Raw genomic sequence first — 21,048 nt, 5'->3', positions numbered from 1 at the left:
CGCTCTACTCGGAACTCCAACACGGCAAGCGAGCCCAAGGTGGGCAAAGGAAACATTTCAAGGACACCTTCAAAGCCTCCTTGATAAAATGCAACATCCCCACCGACACCTGGGAGTCCCTGGCCAATTACCGCCCTAGGTGGAGGAGGTGCATCCGGGAGGGTGCTGAGCACCTCGAGTCTCATCGCCGAGAGCATGCAGAAACCAAGCACTGACAGCGGAAGGAGCGTGCGGCAAACCAGTCCCACACACCCTTTCTTTCAACGGATGTCTGTCCCACCTGTGACAGAGACTGTGGTTCCCGTATTAGAACGTTCAGTCACCTAAGAACTCACTTTTAGAGTGGACGCAAGTCTTCCTTGATTTCGAGGGACTGCTTATGATGATGATGTAGGAAACATGACAGCTAAAATTTAAGGTTCAACAAACAACAATGTGATAATGACACGATCGTCTGTTTATAAATGATGTGGCTGAGGGGTATATACTGTCGAGGACACCAGGAAAAACCCCAGTGCACTTTTTCGAAATAGTGCCATCAGATCTTTTACATCCACCTGAGAGAGGCCACTCTGTTCCTTATGATAGATCATTAGTAACCATGAGCAGATGCAAACAACCTAGGGGATTTCGGAAGCAAAAGGTTGGATAACTGAAAGGACACTGTCCTTTCGCAATTTTGAATAGAGAGCAATGAACAGTGTAACAATGCTGAAATTCTTGTGTTGTAATTATTAATCTGATCATAATTCATTTAATTTGGAATTCTCCCCAAAAAAGCTGTTGTGCTAGGTCAATTGAAAATTACAAAACTGAGTTTGATATATTTTTGTTGGACAAAAGTATTAAGGATTACAGAACAAAGGCGGGTAGATGGAGTTAAGATACAGATCAACCATTGAATGGCAGAATAGGCTTGAGGGGCTGAATGGCCGACTCCTGTCACCATGACCCTATAATGAAGCATAACAATGCACTTTTTTCTCCCAATGTGAAACAGGAAATAACAAAGTTACATATGAAGGTAGATTTTACAAATCTGTGCTTCTAAGAGTACATATCAGAAACTTGGAGTTGGAGATCAGTGTTAATTTTATGAATCAAAAATTCTTCTTGGCCTGCTGACTTTGGTGTCAAGCCTGTGGATTAAATTCACGTTGCTGGTGGTTTGCTGGTGAATGCTTTGGCAGGGTCAGACCTGAGATGGTGCATGAGGCGTCCACATGAGGAGCCTTTGATGATTGATGTCACTTGGGCTGTTCCCTAGGTTTCTGTACTGTGGCATATTTTATTTCGAATAACTGTAAATTGGTGTATTGCATTCTTATGGCATTTTGTTTCACTCCTTCAATTGTGGTAAGTGTTAATGCAGCTAAAACAACAGTAGCAGAAATTATTTTCTCCACAATATGTGCCCACAAACATCTGATGATGTCAGAAAAACATTAGCTCTGATTTTAGCTTGGGGCGAGAGTCATGCTAGCTGGGGCCAGTGCTCCTCCTGGCCCAAAAAAGAAACCTTGGGCCTCCTCTCTCTTGGATGTTCCCTCCCCCCTTCTCTGACTGCATTCACCCTCTTCCCCCATTCATCACTTATCTTGCCAAGGACCGTTTCCTTGGGATCTCAGTGGCATCGGTCTCCCACACGATTTCTGACTGTCCACCAGCAGTTATGTTATTCCAGCGGCCTTCCAATGGGAGGCAGTTCAGAGAAATGCAAATGAAGACCACAAGTTAAAATGGCCTGGGCCTTACATCAATGAGTCTGTAGGGGTTTCTCTCCCATCCTGCACCCGTGCTCCAAGTTAAGATATGTTCATAGGTCACTTTATTTGGTTTATTGCCATGACTTTGAAATTTATGATGCAGCTTCAGTTTGAGCATGCCCATTCAAGTATTCTAACAGCAGTTCAAATTACAATGAACTCTAGTTTCAGCATCTCACTCAAGTGTCTTGATTCACCTGAAGTATCGCATTGCTGCATGCTGCTTAAATTTCACTTTTTGAAATGAATCTTAAGACATTTATAAAGTTTGTGCATTAATCAAACCTGTACAATGTGTACATTTTGTATCACGATTGCTTGCAACTGATGCTTTTTAGTTAATTTGCCAATGCTTGATGTATTGTTTCTTAAATCTTGCAAACTTGTTTTTGTTCTTTTTACTACCTTTTTGCAGACATGAAATGAAAGGCCATTTGGAAAGGAAAAAAAGATTTCAACTTGCCAAGACCACAAAATGTTATTTAATAGATTTTCTAAAGGCATAAATGTCATTGTCAAGGGGTAGTTATCCCATATTTATTTTCATGCTATATGGTTTCATTGCTTTATGACAAGTTATACTACTAGATTGTGCTTACATGTAATAGGAATCTTCTGTGTGCATCTACCATATTTTTCATAAAATATTATGACTTTTTGCAAATATAAATGTAATGCATTGCAATGCAGCAGCAAATAGGAAGTTAATTTATCAAAATAATCTAACTGCCAAGCTTTGATGTAACAGCAGCAGATTGAATGCACATCTATATAAATGCATGACCTCTACTACTAGAAGGACAAAGGCAGCAGGCTCATGGGAACACCGCCATCTCCAAGTTCCCCTCAAAGTTACACACCATCGCCGAGTCAAAATCCGAGAACTCCCTCCTTAACATTATTTTGGGAGTACCTTCACCATATAGACTGCAATGGTTCAAGAAGGTGGCAATGATGGATGGGCAATAAATGCTTGCCCTGCCAGTGATTCCCAGAAAGGCAGAATATGAGTAAGTTTTAATACCCATGTAATATAGGATGCATCCCTAATAGTACGAACATCTACAAGGGAATTTAAATTGGGTGACCTTTTCCTGACTCAAAAAACCTTGGTGGGGTCAGAGGTGAAGCACAGTTGTATCCTGGTTCTTAAGCCAGGACACTGGGGGTGTAAATTTTGGCCCTAAAGTTACAAACTGGGGCCTCAAAATTCCTGGAAACCACTTTGCCACTGGAAGTCATTCTAGTCATCATTCTACTCTGCCCCTCACCCAATCCCAAATCCCAGGGTCATGGGAAATTGCATATGGTGGCGGGTGCCAGTGCCATTCATTGCATTCCTGGTGCACCTTCCTCAATGGAGGATGGATGAATTTTGCCGATGCATTTTGCACAGTGTAATGGGGCCAGCTGCGCTGCCAAAGGTGGTAACAAATTTTATAAAGATTACAAAATTCAAATTTGCTGCTTCCTCAACTTCGATCATTTGACAAACCAGTCTTTAAAATTTGTGTGAGCCTGATTTCTACCAGAATCAGTTCCCGGTAGACTAGTAAGTCTGGTTTATGCATGTGTACTTAGTGTTAGGGACAATAGAGGTGGAACTGATGGGAGTTCTGTTATGAGCCCCGTCGCACTTCCCCACTTCCTGTGTAATCCACATGGAGGGGGCTGCACACAATAAGTGCTGTCCACAGTTCTGCCAGAGTTTATTAATGGAAACAAAAAGGGGCAGAGACCCAATGGAACTGGCTCCTGCTCCAAGTTCCAATCTCTTCTAATTGGATTGCACTTTAGAACTTCAGGCCATGGATGTCTGCATAAAACAATGATAAATAGCTTCGAATAATTTGTAGTTTTTTGTGAGAATCGTACTGAAAGTTACAATTAAAAATAAATTGTAAGCTTTCCACTTTAGTTTCTCTTGATGCTTTGCCACACAGTTTATCCTTGCTTTTAAAACAAGATGTGATAAACAGGATGTTATACAGACAGAGGACAAATATTTACTTTTCATTAGCTTAATGCAAATAAAGAATGCTCAGCATTTTTGTTAATGCAATTATTGTAATCAGTGTTGGCTCATTAGGTTGTTCATAAAATAAAAGCTATTTTTGCTTTCCAATCCACATTGCATATAATCACTTGGGCCATTAACACAATTTTATCTGGAAATGTCTGTTAACATACTTCATAAAATGCACTCTCACATTGTCCCAAAACTTTTGGTGTACAATTACAATTATAGTTTAGTTAAATACCCTATATGTGCATATGAAACTAAAATATATATAACCCTATTTGGAGCAAAAAATACTGTGGGGAGTGGGGGGGAAGGGGTGGGGGGTGGTGTTGTTCAACTTATCCACAGGTCGTACTCTCAGGTTTATTTGGCAGCTGTTTTCCCTCAGTGGAACAATGTCTCCAAAGACAGGCGACCCTGCAGCAACACTATTCAAGTGTTCACTTGGCTCAATGATAGTACCCTTGCCGCAGAAACAGAAAGTCATGGATCAAGCCACATTCCAAGATTTGAGCCTATAGTTGAGGCTGATGCTTCAGTGCAGGATTGAGGGTATGCTGCAGTTTCAGAGGTATCGTGATTGGCTGAAAATGGTCGAAGAGAAAAATGTGCGCTGGGGACGAAAGATTTTTTAGCCCAGCACTAAATGACTGTGAAACGCTCTCCTGGTGACGTTAGTGCAGGCATCAGCAGCGAAGTTGGCGTCCAGATGCGGAGTTCCATCTTCCAACAGCCTCTGGAAGTGAGACAATGAGTTTGCTCGGCATTTAAGGACATTGGGCCCAATTTTGTCTATGATTTGCTCCAATTTTTTTGGAGTAAGTTGGTTTTTCTGGTGTAAGTCAAAAAATCCCATTTTCCCCAATAAACTTGCTCCAGAGTAACTTAGTTAGGTACGATTTTTTTTAGTTCAGTTTATTTTTTTCAAAAGGGGATGTTCCCAGACACTTACGTCAGTTTTGGTCATTTATGCCATTTTGGCCAGCTAACACTTAGGCCAGCGTCTGTGGCCAGCTCTGAAAAACGTTGCGGGCAGTTAAGAAATCGGCGCAGGTAAGTAAGTAAGGACCTGCACCCAAGCACCAAGCAGCAAACATTACAAATAAAACTTCAAATATCTAAATAAAAATAAAGAACTGAGGTAAACAATTGATTAACAATTAAATATTTGAAGTAAATCCTACCTTGGGCCGGGGAAGGCAGCGGGCCGGCCTGTACAGGACGCCATTCAGCGTGGGATAGGGGTGGCTGGCAAAGACGCATCGAGAGGCTCAGGGTAGGGGGGTTGGGGGGGAGGGAGAGGAGAGGCTGGGCTGCCTGAGCACAGACGCGACATCGAGAGGCTCAAGGCGGGGGAGAGGGAGAGAAAAGGCTGGGCTCGCTGGTGTCGGCCGGGGCGGGAGGGAGAGGAGAGATTTTATTAAGGCTCACAACTATTTCAAGCAGGAGCATGGCTGTCCATTTCTAGGGCTGCTCAAAAATCGAATTGGGTAAGCAAGCAACCAGTATTTTTAAACTCAAACGGGGCTACACAGCGATGCACTTCAAAAATGGCTGAGTGCCAAGTTTCGGTGCTACTGCGCATGTGCAATCATCGGGGCTGACACCACTGCGTATGCGCGACGCTGCTGGCACTCGTTTCGGCGCAGGTCTGTAGCTCCGCCCCCCACTGATATAACTGTGCCACGCCAGGGCATTGGAGGCTCTGCAGAGCGGCCAGGATGGTGCCATTTTTTTTCGGGGCAATTTATAGCGCACAAAGTTGCCGCACAACAAGTCAGTGCACCAAAAAAGCGGCATGGCCAAAATTGGGCCCATTTAAAGGACAATGCATTAAAAGGTCAATGCCTTCTGAACTGAACAATAAAAATGAAGTTAAAAAATGCAGTTTTCAGCCCTTGCTGCCTTTTAAAAAAATTAACATTAAAAAGAAGTCGCGAATGAGAGTCTTCAGCTCTTAAAGCTGAATTCCCTGCCGCACGTCAAAAAATGGGATAAGTGCTTCATCACTAACACGCAAGCCAGGAAAGGGTCTTGCAAGCAGCACCCAAGCTTTGTGCAGGGAATCAACACTGCAAGAGAGGTCGGGGCCAAAATTCAGCCTCCCGAAAAGGCCTCTTACCGTCAGAAAACAGTGACCAAGCGGCAGAGTCGAGTAGTCGCCAATTTGCGGTCAAATGGCTGCCACCAGCGAAATTTACCAAGTTAATTTTTCTGGCGGTCCCCACTTCCACCCCACTGCTGCCGACCCCTCCGAAGTGCATCATTGAGTGCACCGCCGATCTCCTGCACCTTCATAGAAATTCAGCACCAAAAATCTTTGGGCCGCCGAACGATGCCCCTGACAGCTTTTTCTGTCAATGCACTGTCTTCGAAGTGTGCGCGATATGGCTGTGTGGCAGTTATTCAAGGGGAGGGCACACTGCCACGGCCGTCATTTTTTTTTTTCAGCCGACTGCCAGGTCGGCCTGATAATTATGCCCCCAGGTTTGGCTGAGCCACCAGCAGGCAGCCTGACACCCGTCTTGGGTGCCAAGTCGCTGGGCTGGCCGAAACCCTCCCTAGTGGCCCAGTGGATCTAACTAAAATAATCGCAGGGCTCGCAGCCACTCTCCCCTTTAAATAAAGGGGAGAGATGTGGTGACATGCGTCGTGATGTCATCAGCGCCAGGCTGATGACTGACAGCAGCGGAGACTCTGTCCCGCCTCCACTTCTGCCCCTCTAGAGTGCTCACCGCAGCACTTCCGCTCCCATTATGACCGACTTCCGGCCCGCTCAAAAAAAGTGCCAAAGAGCTGAATTTCATACAGGAGGCCACCTCATCCACAGCGGCAGTGAAAATACATCAGCAGTGGCAGGTTTTACCCGTTTTGGAGGGCGCTGAATTTCTACCCCATCCTCTACCCACTGGGACCAAGAGGCCCTCCAGAAAGAACGATGTGGGACCACCTCACCAAGCCTGTCACTGCTATCAGTGTTGCCCTCACCAACTGGCTCTAGTGCTCAAAGAAGCTTCATAACTGGTCAAGGTCAGTGAATGCATCTTCAAAAGCCGGCTCTTACCAACTGAATCACTAGCCTCACATATTTCTTAATCATGACTCCCCTGCCCCAATCATTCACCTCCCAACAATCTGTACCAGTCACAATGCACACCTCCCATTCCTAGCCTCACCTCACCTCCTTGGAGGAGACAGTGCAGGCCATTCTTGGCAGGGGCATGGCTAAAAGGATATAAGATGCTGGTTTCATATGTTATCCTTATTCTTGCATGCACCTCTTGCTTTCCCGCCCTCCCCTCATTACCACTCCATCCTTGTGCCTTCCTCATTTCACAAGAAATGCAGCCTGCCCAGCCAGTGGTTGACTAAGAAGAGGGAGAGGAGAGTGAAGAAGAAGAAGAAACACATTACTCAATTTTGACACTCCCAGCCACCAGCTCCTCAAAAGTCAACCAGCAGGGCCATTTGCAGTGTCCCCCACTGAAAGTAAGCAGATTTCCACCAGCCATGCTGCAGCCACTGGGATAACACTGAGTGACATCAGTAGGTAAGGCAAAGGCACACTCAAGGCAGTCACTAATAGAATGTATAAGGGTGATGAATAGATTTCTTGATGTCATATTAGATGGAATGATGTATAAAGTTGGATTGGAAAGTTTGCTTTGTGGTGGCTTTTATTTCAGCATTCTGTCCATGAGAATGTGTGTGGAGGACACAAAAAATCTGCCAAAGGACATAGACAGGCTAAGTGAGTGGGCAAAAATTTGGCAGATGGAGTATAATGTTGGAAAGTGTGAGGTCATGAACTTTGGCAGAAAAAAATCAAAGAGCAAGTTATTATTTAAATGGAGAAAGATTGTAAAGTGCCGCAGTACAGCGGGACCTGGGGATACTTGTGCATGAAACACAAAAGGATAGTGTTATGTCTCGAATAAAGCAATGTAACTGAGTACTGTAGACGTGAGTAAGTGTGACCTTAGTCTCTTTATTCTAACTCCAGAGTCCTGGTACAGCATGGGAGGCCTGCTTATATACAGTCCTCCCAAGGGATGCTGGTATCCCTTGGGACTCCAATAGATACGCCCTCTGGTGGCGGTAGGATGCTGGTTACAAGGTGTTGCATATATAACATCACTCCCTCCCGAAGTCAATAGTACACTTATTTACAGGGTGAGACGATCTGGGGCTTTCTGCTCCCTAGTCGATCGTCTCGGTACAAATGCAGGTGCAGGTGAGTTGGTTGGGCCTTCGCTGGGCTGCTGCACAGCTGGCCTTGCTGGGCTGCTGGGGATGATGAGTTGAGTTTTGTGGCCAACCATGATGTCGGTTGCCACTTATGTGTGTGTGTCAGAGGGTCGAAGTTGGTGGTGTCCTTTTCAGGTTGCTCATGGCAGTCTGTGAATTGCAGTTTGGTTTGGTCCAAATGCTTTCTGCAAGTTAGTCCATTTGCGAGTTTGACCTGAAACACTCTACTCCCTTCTTTGGCTATGACATTGCCAGCAAGCCATTTTGGACCATGTCCATAGTTGAGTACAAATACAGGGTAATTGACTTCAATATTGCGTGACAAATTTGCGTGATCATGGTACATGCTTTGTTGATGCCGCCTGCCCTCGACATGATCATGGAGATCAGGGTGGACTAGAAAGAGCCTTGTTTTGAGCACCCTTTTCATGAGCAGCTCGGCTGGGGGAACCCCAGTGAGCGAGTGGGGTCTAGTGCGGTAGCTGAGCAGGACTCGGGACAGGCAGGTCTGTAGGGAGCCTTTCGACACATGTTTCAAGCTTTGCTTGATGGTTTGGACTGCCCGTTCTGCCTGGCCGTTGGATGCGGGCTTGAACGGGGCAGATGTGACGTGCTTGATCCCATTGCGGGTCATGAATTCCTTGAATTCAGCGCTGGTGAAGCACGACCCGTTGTCGCTGACAAGGACATCAGGCAGGCCATGCGTGGCGAATATGGCTTGTAGGTTTTCGATGGTGGCAGTGGACGTACTTACAGACATTATCACACACTCAATCCATTTTGAAAAAGCATTCACAACAACCAAGAACATTTTGCCCAGAAACGGGCCAGCAAAGTCAACATGGATCCTAGACCACAGTTTGGAGGACCATGACTACAAGCTTAGCGGTGCCTCCCTGGGTGCGTTGCTCAGTTGAGCGCAAGTGTTGCACTGGCGCACGCAAGACTCCAAATCTGAGTCGATGCCGGGCCACCACACATGGGATCTGGCTATAGCTTTCATCATTATTATGCCTGGGTGGGTATTGTGTAAGTCGCTTATGAACATTTCCCTGCCTTTCTTGGGCAAAACCACGTGATTACCCCACAAAAGACAGTCCGCCTGTATGGACATTTCATCTTTACGCCACTGGAACGGCTTGATCACTTCCTGTATCTCCGCTGGGAAGCTGGACCAGCTCCCATGGAGGACACAGTTTTTTTTTACAAGGGACAGTGAAGGATCCTGGCTGGTCCAGGTCCTGATCTGGCAGGCCGTAATGGGTAACTTTTCATTTTCAAATGCATCCATCATCAAGAGCAAGTCTGCAGGCTATGCCATTTCCACCCCGGTGGTGGGCAATGGTAGCCGACTGAGGGCATCAGCTCAGTTCTCTGTGCCTGGCCTGGGGCATAGTTATATGAATACAGCGTGAGCGCCCATCTTTGGATGCGAGTAGAGGCATTGGTATTGATACCTTTGCTCTCTGAGAATAGCAATATGAGCGGCTTATGGTCAGTTTCTAACTCGAACTTAAGCCCAAACAGATGCATTTTTTTTACCCCATATACGCATGTTAGAGCTTCTTTTTCAATCATGCTGTAGGTCCTTTCGGCCTTGGACAAGCTCCTGGATGCATAAGCGACCGGTTGCAATGTTCCCGATTCGTTAGCTTGTTGTAACACACAACCGACTCCGTATGAAGACGCATCGCAAGCTAGCACTAAATGTTTATATGGATCATACAAGACAAGCAGTTTGTTGGAGCATAACAGATTTTGGGCTTTCTCAAAAGCTGTCTCTTGTGATTACCCCCATACCCAGTCATCTCCCTTGCATAGCAACATGCTTAACCCAGGTAGGAAATTACCAAAATAATTGAGGAGTCCCAGGAACGACCGCAGCTCTTTCACTTTCTGTGGTCTCGGCGCGTTCTTGATGGCCTCCGTCTTGGCGTCGGTGGGTCTGATGCCATCTGCCGCGATTCTTCTCCTTCAGAACTCGACCTCTGGCGCCAGGAAAACACACTTTGAGCGTTTCAAACTGAGTCCCACACGATCTAGCCGACTTAGAACCTCTTCCAAGTTCTTCAAGTGTTCGATGGTATCTCGACCTGTGATCAATAGGTCGTCCCTGGAAAACCACGGTGCGTGGAACTGAATTTAGCAGACTCTCCATGTTCCTTTGAAAAATAGCTGCGGCTGATCGAATCCCAAACGGGCATCTATTGTAGTTGAATAGACCTTTGTGCGTGTTGATGCAGGTGAGGCCTTTCGAAGATTCCGCCAGCTCCTGCGTCATATAGGCCGAGGTCAGGTCCAACTTGGTGAACGTCTTTCCTCCTATCAGCGTCGCAAATAGGTCGTCTGCCTTGGGTAGCGGGTACTGGTCCTGCAGCAAAAAACAGTTAATCGTTACTTTATAGTCCTCACAAATTCTGACAGTGCCATCGTCCTTGAAAACCGGAATAATCGGACTGACCCACTCGTTGAACTCCACCGACGCGATGATGCCCTTTCTTTGCAGCCTATCTAGCTCGATCTCCACTTTCTCTCGCATCATGTATGGCACCGCACATGTCTTGTGGTGGATGCGTCGTGTACCGGGAATCAAGTGGATCTGCACCTTTGCCCCTGAGAAACTTCCGATGCCTGGCTCAAACAACAACGGAAACTTGCTCAGAACTTGGGTACATGAGGCATCGTCGATGGACGAAAGCGCTCGGATGTCGTCCCAGTTCCAGTGGATTTTTCCAAGCCAGCTTCTGCTGAATAGTGTGGGGCCATCTCCTGGTACACTCCATAGTGGTAGCTCGTGCACTGCTCCATCATAGGAGACTTTTACTGCTGCGCTGTCAATTACAGGGATCAGCACTTTAGTGTAAGTTCTCAGCTTGATATGAATAGGGCTCAGCTTGGACCTGTGTGCCTTGTTGCACCACAGCCTGTCGCAGGGCTTTTGCTCATGATGGATTGGCTCGCACCCGTGTCCAATTCCATGGATACTGGAATTCCGTTCAGTTCAACTTTTAACATGATCGGTGGACATTTCGTGGTGAAGGTGTGTACCCCGTACACTTCTGCCTCCTCGGTTTGAGTCTCTAGTTCAGTTTGATCTGTCATGGATCGGTCTTCCTCTGCAACATGGTGGTTTGCAGGATTTACAGCTCATCTGCACATTCGCTGGTGGTGTCCCATTGTTACACAGCTTTTGCATGCATAGTGTTTGAAGCGGCATTGATGGGCTCGATGATCACCTCTGCAGCGCCAACAAGGTGTCAATTGCCTCACATTAATGCTTGATGGTGGACTCTGAGTCATCTGAGGTCGTGCAGCTGCAGGCGTGTACGTTCTGTCATATGCGTTCCTGCCTGAAAACAACATTACTTTGTGTACTGTACTTGCCGAAACATCTTCATGCTGCAAAATTTGTTTGGTGTTATCGCTGGTGGACACAAATGCCTGGGCTATCGTTATGGCTTTGCTCAGGATCGATGTTTCAACAGTCAATAGTTTGCGAAGGATAACCTCATGGCCAATGCCAAGCACAAAAAAGTCTCTTAGCATTTGCTCCAGAAATCCATCGAATTTGCAATTTCCTGCAAGGTGCCTTAGTTCGGCGACGTAGCTTGCCACTTCCTGGCCTTCAGACCGTTGACATGTATAAAATCGATACCTTGCCATCAGAACGCTCTCCTTCGGATTTAGGTGCTCCAGGACCAGCGTACACAGTTCTTCATATGATTTAGTTGTTGGTTTCACCGGAGCAAGAAGATTCTTCATGAGGCCATAGGTTGTTGCCCTGCAGACGGTGAGGAGGATCGCCCTTCGTTTGGCAGCGTTAACACTACCTTCCAGCTCATTGACCATGAAGTATTGGTCGAGTCGCTCCACGAAGGCCTTCCAATCGTCCCCTTCTGAGAATTTCTCCAGGATGCCAACAGTTCTCTGCATTTTCTCGTGATGGTTCATAATCTCGTCGCCAGTTGTTATGTCTCAAATAAAGCAATATAACTGAGTACTGTGTACGTGAGTAAGTGTGACCTAAGTCTCTTTATTCTAACTCCAGAGTGTTGGTACAGCATGGGAGGTCTGCTTGTATACAGTACTCCCAAGGGATGCTGGGATCCCTTGGGACTCCAACAGATATGCTGGTGATAAATGCTGGTTACATAGTGTTGCATACATAACAGATAGTATGTAGGTACAGCAAGTGATTAGGAAGGCCAATGGAATCTTGGCCTTTGTTGCAGAGGGGATGGAGTATAAAAGCAGGGAAGTCTTGCTACAGCTATACAAGGTATTGGTGAGGCCACACCTGGAATACTGCGGCAGTTCGTGGTCGCTGAGGCATGAGTCCGGGGAGCGTGCGAGGCCTATAAAGGCCGCGAGAGGCAGCAGGAGTTCGTGATCGCTGAGGCGTGAGTCCGGGGAGTGTCCAAGGCCTATAAAGGCCAGCCGGTGCAGCTGCAGGAAGAGAAGGCAAAAAAGAAGGAAAAAGAAAGCGATAGGTGACGTCACAGCCAAGGGGGTAAGTGATTGGCTGGTGATTGGTAAGTAGTTTTTCATTCTCTTTTCTATATCAGTAAGCAACATTTAGCATTGTTGTTGCCAAATTAAGTTTATCTCAGGGTTAAGTCATGGCAGGAAAGCTCGGACACGTGTTATGCTCCTACTTTCTATGTGGTAACACAGGGACGCTTCCATTGTCCCTGACGACTACGTGTGCGGGAGGTGTATCTGCCTATAGATCCTGACAGACCACATTGCGGCACTGGAGCTGCGGGTGGATTCACTCTGGAGCGTGCACGATGCTGAGAATGATGTGACTAGCACATTTAGCGAGTTGGTCTCACTGCAGTAAAGGGTACACAGCCATATAGGGAATGGATGACCAACAGGAAGAGCAGTGCGAGGAAGGTAGTGCAGGGGTCCCCTGCGGTCATACTCCTGCAAAACAGATACACCGCTTTGGGTACTGTTGAGGGGGATGACTCATCAGGGGAGGGCAGCAGCAGCCAAGTTCATGGCATCGTGGGTGGCCCTGCTGCACAGGAGGGCAGGAAAAAGAGTGGGAGAGCTATAGTGATAGGGGATTCAATTGTAAGGGGAATAGATAGGCATTTCTGTGGCCGCAACCGAGACTCCAGGATGGTATGTTGCCTCCCTGGTGCAAAGGTCAAGGATGTCTCAGAGCGGGTGCAGGAGATTCTGAAAAGGGAGGGTGAACAGCCAATTGTTGGTGCACATAGGTACCAACGATATAGGTAAAAAACGGGATGAGGTCCTACGAGATGAATTTAGGGAGTTAGGAGCTAAATTAAAAAGTAGGACCTCAAAAGTAGTAATCTCAGGATTGCTACCAGTGCCACGTGCTAGTCAGAGTAGGAATCGCAGGACAGCTCAGATGAATACGTGGCTTGAGATGTGGTGCAGAAGGGAGGGATTCAAATTCCTGGGGCATTGGAACTGGTTCTGGGGGAGGTGGGAGCAGTACAAACCGGACGGTCTGCACCTGGGCAGGACCGGAACCAATATCCAAGGGGTAGTGTTTGCTAGTGCTGTTGGGGAGGAGTTAAACTAATATGGCAGGGGGATGGGAACCTATGCAGGGAGGCAGAGGGAAATAAAAGGTAAACAGAGGCAAAAGATAGAAAGGAGAATAGTAAAAGTGGAGGGCAGTGAATCCCAAGTCAAAAAAAAAGGGCCACATTATAGCAAAATTCTAAAGGGGCAAAGTGTGTTCAAAAGACAAGCCTGAAGGCTCTGTGCCTCAATGCGAGGAGTATTCGGAATAAGGTGGACAAATTAACTGCGCAGGTTATAGTTAATGGATATGATGTAATTGGCATCACAGAGACATGGCTCCAGGGTGACCAAGACTGGGAACTCAACATCCAGGGGTATTCAACATTTAGGAAGGATAGACAGAGAGGAAAAGGAGGTGGGGTGGCGTTGCTGGTTAAAGAGGAAATTAATGCAATAGTAAGGAAGGACATTAGCTTGGATGATGTGGAATTGGTATGGGTGGAGCTGCGGAATACCAAAGGGCAGAAAACGCTGGTGGGAGTTCTGTACAGGCCACCAAACAGTGGTAGTGAGGTTGGGGGCAGCATCAAACAATAAATAAGGGATGTGTGCAATAAAGGTACAGCAGTTATCATGGGCGACTTTAATTTACATATAGATTGGGCTAACCAAACTGGTAGAAATGCGGTAGAGGAGGATTTCCTGGAGTGTATTAGGGATGGTTTTCTTGACCAATATGTCGAGGAACCAACTAGAGAGCTGGCCATCCTAGACTGGGTGATGTGTAATGAGAAGGGACTAATTAGCAATCTTGTTGTGCGAGGCCCCTTGAGGAAGAGTGACCATAATATGATAGAATTCTTTATTAAGATGGATAGTGACACAGTTAATTCAGAAACTAGGGTTCTAAACTTAAGGAAAGCTAACTTCGACGGCATGAGGTGTGAATTGGTTAGAATAGACTGGCAAATGATACTTAAAGGGTTGACGGTGGATAGGCAATGGCAAACATTTATAGATCACATGGATGAACTTCAACAGTTCTACATCCCTGTCTGGAGTAAAAATAAAACAGGGAAGGTGACTCAACCGTGGCTAACAAGGGAAATTAAGGATAGTGTTCGATCCAAGGAAGAGGCATATAAATTGGCCAGAAAAAGCAGCAAACCTGAGGACTGGGAGAAATTTAGAATTCAGCAGAGGAGGACAAAGGGTTTAATTAGGACGGGAAAAATAGAGTACGAGAGGAAGCTTGCAGGGAACATAAAAACTGATTGCAAAAGCTTCTATAGATATGTGAAGAGAAAAAGATTAGTGAAGACAAATGTAGGTCCCTTGCAGTCGGACTCAGGTGAATCAATAATGGGGAACAAAGAAATGGCAGACCAATTGAACAAATACTTTGATTCTGTCTTCACGAAGGAAGACACAAATGAACTTCTGGATGTTCTAGGGGACCGAGGGTCCAGTGAAAAGGAGGAACTGAAGGATATCCTTATTAGGCGGGAAATTGTGTTGGGGAAATTGATGGGATTGAAGGTCAACAAATCCCCGGAGCCTGATTGTCTGCATCCCAGAGTACTTAAGGAGGGGGCCCTAGAAATAGTGGATGCATTGGTGATCATTTTCCAACAGTCTATCGACTCTGGATCAGTTCCTATGGACTAGAGGGTAGCTAATGTAACACCACTTTTCACAAAAGGAGGGAGAGAGAAAATGGGAAATTATAGCCTGACATCAGTAGTGGGGAAAATGTTGGAATCAATTATTAAGGATGAAATAGCAGCGCATTTGGAAAGCAGTGACAGGATCGGTCGAAGTCAGTATGGATTTGTGAAAGGGAAATCATGCTTGACAAATCTTCTGGAATTTTTTGAGGATGCAGCTAGTAGAGTGGACAAGGGAGAACCAGTGGATGTGATGTATTTGGGCTTTCAAAAGGCCTTTGACAAGATCCCACATAAGAGATTGATGTGCAAAATCAAAGCACATGGTATTGGGGTAATGTACTGGCGTGGATAGAGAATTGGTTGGCAGACAGGAAGCAGAGAGTCAGGATAAAGGGGTCCTTTTCGGAATGGGAGGCAGTGACTAGTGGAGTGCCGCAGGCTCAGTGCTGGGACCCCAGCTATTTACAATATACATTAATGATTTGGATGCAGGAATTGAGAGTAATATCTCCAAGTTTGCAGATGACACTAAACTGGGTGGCAGTGTGAGCCGTGAGGAGAATGCTAAGAGGTTGCAGGGTGATTTGGACAGGTTAGGTGAGTGGGTAAATGCATGGCAGATGCAGTATAATGTGGTTAAATGTGAAGTTATTCACTTGGGTGGCAAAAACACGAAGGCAGAATATTATCTGAATGGTGGCAGATTAGAAAAAGGGGAGGTGCAACGAGACCTGGGTGTCATGGTTCATCAGTCATTGAAAGTTGGCATGCAGGTACAACAGGCGGTGAAGAAGGCAAATGGCATGTTGGCCTTCATAGCTAGGGGATTTGAGTACAGGAGCAGGGAGGTCTTACTGCAGTTGTACAGGGCCTTGGTGAGGCCTCACCTGGAATATTGTGTTCAGTTTTGGTCTCCCAATCTGAGGAAGGACCTTCTTGCTATTGAGGGAGTGCAACGAAGGTTCACCAGACTGATTCCAGGGATGACTGGACTGACATATGAGGAGAGACTGGATCGACTGGGCTATTATACACTGGAGTTTAGAAGGATGAGAGGGGATCTCATAGAAACATAAGATTCTGATGGGACGGGACAGGTTAGATGCGGGAAGAATGTTCCCGATGTTGGGGAAGTCCAGAACCAGGGGACACAGTCTTAGGATGAGGGGTAGGCCATTTAGGACTGAGATGAGGAGAAACTTCTTCACTCAGAGAGTTGTTAACCTGTGGAATTCCCTGCCGCAGACAGTCGTTGATGCCAGTTCATTGGATATATTCAAGAGGGAGTTAGATATGGCCCTTACGGCTAAAGGGATCAAGGGGTATGGAGAGAAAGCGGGAAAGGGGTACTGAGGTGAATTATCAGCCATGATCATATTAAATGGTGGTGCAGCCTCGAAGGGCCGAATGGCCTACTCCTGCATCTATTTTCTATGTTTCTATGTGCAGTTTTGGTTTCCATATTTACAAAACGATATACTTGCTTTGGAGGCAGTTCAGAGAAGGTTCACTAGGTTGATTTCGGGGATGAGGGGGTTGACTTATGAGGAAAGGTTGAATAGTTTGGGCCTCTACTCATTGGAATTCAGAAGAATGAGAGGTGATCTTATCGAAACGTATAAGATTATGTGGGGGCTTGACAAGGTGGTTACCGAGAGAATATTTCCACTGATAGGGGCGACTAGAACTAGAGGGCCTGATCTTAGAATAAGGGGCAGCCCATTTAAAACAGAGACGAGGAGGAATTTCTTCTCTCAGAGGGTTGTAAATCTCTGGAATTCGCTGCTTCACAGAGCTGTGGAAGCTGGGACATTGAATAAATTTAAGGCAGAAATAGACAGTTTCTTAAACGTTAAGGGGATACGGGGTTATGGGGAGCGGGTGGGGAAGTGGAGCTGAGTCCATGATCAGATCAGCCATGATTTTATTGAATGGCGGAGCAGGCTCGAGGGGCCGTATGGCCTACTCCTACTCCTGTTCTTATTTCTTAAGTTCTTATGGTCAGTAACAGATGGAAGGTAAGGTATGAGACAAATGTTGAAAGGGGAATTGGGGTTGTGATCACTGGTATCACAGGCAGATGATTTCATCCCGGATATCCTGGCAAGAAAAGGGCTGTCTGGATTGTATCCTTCCTTCTGCTTCCTCCTCTTCTGCATCTTCCTTCTGCAAGTGGATGCTGTAAAGCTGAAATGACAGTATAAAACGCTGGAAATACACAGCAGGTTAGACAGCATCTCAATCTGAGATGTGAACTCTATTTCTCACTCCGCAGATGCTTCCTGACCTGCTGAGTATTTGCAGAAACTTCTGTCTTCTCAGTGGCCTTCCTTTACTATCCGCGGCCTTGCAAGCATCCATCAGCATTCCCTACACATTTAATAAACTTAGAACATGAATTACAGGAAGCCACTACTTCAATAACATTTTTTAAACATCCAGTCCAAAAGGTTAAATGCAAACTTACCTGAAAGATGTGTGTATCCCTTTAAGAGGTGCTGCCAGTGTCTCTGAGTCTGCTGAACGCTGTGTTTTCATGATGAATTTAAGAGCCAGCACTGAACTCAGCACTAAGATCCAACTTCGCCAAGGTGACATTAAGCCGGTATTGCTTATCGACTGATGTCACCTCTCCCTCATTTAAATCTGCAGGGCCAGCGATCTTATCGGCAGCACTGCCCGGCCTTGGAAAATGGCAGAGGCCATGGGATCCGCCACCAGCTGCCGAAAGAGCAGTGGCCGACCTCTTTTCACTACTGTTTGCCAGTAAAGGGTGGCATAAATCCCCCGAATATTTAGCCCAATGTACTGGAAAAATTAATGAGACTGAAAGCTGATAAATACCCTGGACCTGATGCCCTAAATCCTAGCATTTTAAAACCGGTGGCTGCGGAGATAGTGGATGCATTAGTTTTGATCTTCCAAAATTCCCTAGATTCTGGAAACGTAGAAACATAGAAAATAGGAGCAGTAGTAGGCCATTCGGCCCTTCGAGCCTGCACCGCCATTCACTATGATCATGGCTGATCCTCTATCTCAACACCATATTCCCGCTTTCTCCCCATACCCCTTGATGGCTTTTGTGTCTAGAAATCTATCTATCTCTTTCTTAAATATTTTCAGTGACTTGGCCTCCACAACCTTCTGTGGTGGAGAATTTCACAGGTTCACCACCCTCTGAGTGAAAAAATTTCTCCTCATCTCGGTCCTAAATTTCCAACCCCATATCCTGAGACTGTGACCCCTTGTTCTACACTCCCCAGCCAGGGGAAACATCCTCCCCGCATCCAGTTAGCCTGAAATCAGCAGTAGGGAAAATGTCAGAGATTTATTATTAGGGACATTGTAACAGAACACTTAGAAAATCATAATATAATTCAGCAGCGTCAACATGGTATTATGAAAGGGAAATCGTGTTTGACAAATCTATTTGATTTTTTGAGCGTGTAACTAGCATGGTAGATAAAGGGAAATCAGTGGATGTAGAATTGTTGGATTTTCGAAAGGCATTCGATAAGTGACACACAAGAGGTTCTTACATAAGATTAGAGCTCATAGGATTGGAGTAATATCTTAGCATGGATTAAGGATTAGTTAATAGACAGAAAACAGAAAGTAGGAATAATGGGAAATGTTCTGGTTGGCTGATTGTACCTAGTGAAGTGCTGCAAGGATCAGTACTTTGGCCTCAGCTATTTACAATCTGTACATCAATGGCTTAGATGAGGGGACCGAGTGCAATGCATCTAAATTTGTTGACGCTATAAAGCTAGGTTGGAAAGTAAGTTGCGAGGAGAATGCAAAGGGATAGAGACAGGTTAAGTGAATGGGCAAGAAAGTGGCAGATGGAGTGAAATATAAAGTTATCCACTTTGGTAGGAAAAATGGAAAAGCAGAATATTTTTTAAATGGCAAGAGATTGTGAAATGTTAGTATTCAGAGAGACCTGGGTGTCCTTGTACATGAATCACTGAAAATTAACATGCAGGTACAGCAAGCAATTATGAAATCAAATAGCATGTTAGCCTTTATTACAAAAGGATTGGAGTATAAGAGTAAATAAATCTTACTCCAATTATTTAGGGCCTTGGTGAGTCCACACCTGGAGTATTGTGTGCAGTCTTGATCTCCTTACCTAAGGAAGGATGTATTTGCCTTAGAGGGAGTGCAACAAAGGTTCACTAGACTGATTCCTGGAATGGCAGGGATTGTCCTATGAGGAGTGATTGAGGAGATTAGGCCTATAGTCCCTAGAAATTAGAAGAATGAGAAGTGATTTCATTGAAATATATAAACTTCTTACAGGGCTAGACAGGGTAGATGTTGCAAGGATGTTTCCCCGAGCTGGGGAGTCTAGAACTAGGGGCTCATAGTCTCAGAGGAACGGGTCGACTATTTGGGACTGAGATGAGGAGAAATTTCTTCACTCAAAATGTTGTGAATCTTTGGAATTCTCTACCCAAGAGTGCTGTAGATGCTCTGTCTTTGAGTATATTCAAGACAGAGATCGATAGATTTTTGGACACTTAGGCAATCAAGGAATATGGGGATAGCGCGGGAAAGTGGAGTTGCGGTAGAAGATTAGCCATGATTTTATTGAATGGCGGAACAGGCTCAAGGGATCATATTGCTTACTCCGGTTCCTATTTTTTATGTTCTTATATTCAAGCAAAGTGATTAAATCAATGGAAGCTAAATTGCTGAAAAAGGTAACACAACTTGGGATTCAATTGTGAAGTAAAAATGTTATTGTTCTTGAATCCTCAGCAAGAGAACTCTGGAATACTGATGAAAAGAAAAATAATTTGCATTTATATAGTGCCTTTCACATTTGAAGAACATCCCAAAGTGCTTCAAGACAAATGGACTAATTTTGAAGTGTAGTCACTGGTTTTGGATGAAATATATCCTGAAAATTGCTTTACACTACTAAAAAAACAAGAACAAGCACAAACTGTAAATGCAGTTAATTGATCCTGTCTGTCGCTACCTGCTTATATACATAGTTAAAAAAAATTGGATCTTGTCTGCTATGTATTCGATGCATGTGATTATGTTTCAGATTGTAGGTCTGCAATATTAACTTTCCAATAGGAACTCTTAGGATATATGACAGCAGCATTATAGTTTGACCTTTCCCCTTTCAATTGTTGTATCAGATTTCCCACGTGAACTGTGCCTGGAGGACTGCATGTAAGGAGCAGAAAGACAGAAACTGCTTTTCATGGTTCTTCTGCTGTGAAAAAGGAGCTAATTTAGCAGTGAAAATGCCAGGAATCGACTGATGGATGGCTGTCTCCTGGAATTTGAATTAAATGGCACCAATATAACAACAGAGACAGAGCAGAAGTGAAAGCGAGAGAAACAGAAGTGAAAGAAAGGAAAAGAGAAATACAAGTGAAGGAGAAAGAGAAGGAAAATGAAGGAGTGATTGATTTTTTTGTTGCATATTGACCAATACCCGTATTTCTAGAAAGAGAGCATAAACATGGCGAGTTTTTCTCTCCTGCTTGTCTTCTCTCTCTTTCTCTTCCTCCACTTCTGTTTTTCTCTCTTTCACGTCAGTTTCACTGTCTTCTCCATTTTAGCTTGTCTATTTCCTCTTTAAGTTCTCTTTCTTCATGCATCCTCTCATTGGTTCAGTTGGTAAATAAACAAAAAAGAAAGTATTGCATTTATATAGCGCCTTTCATGACCACCGAACTTCCCAAATTGCTTTACAGCCGATGAAGTCGTTTTTGAAGTGTAGTCACTGTTGTAATGTAGGAAATGCGGCACCCAATTTATGCACAGCAAGTTCCCAAAAACAGCAATGTGCTAATGACCAGATCAT

Source organism: Pristiophorus japonicus, chromosome 7 (genome assembly GCF_044704955.1).
Source record: "Pristiophorus japonicus isolate sPriJap1 chromosome 7, sPriJap1.hap1, whole genome shotgun sequence".
NCBI lineage: Eukaryota > Metazoa > Chordata > Chondrichthyes > Pristiophoridae > Pristiophorus > Pristiophorus japonicus.
Note: the sequence above shows the minus strand (reverse complement) of the source record.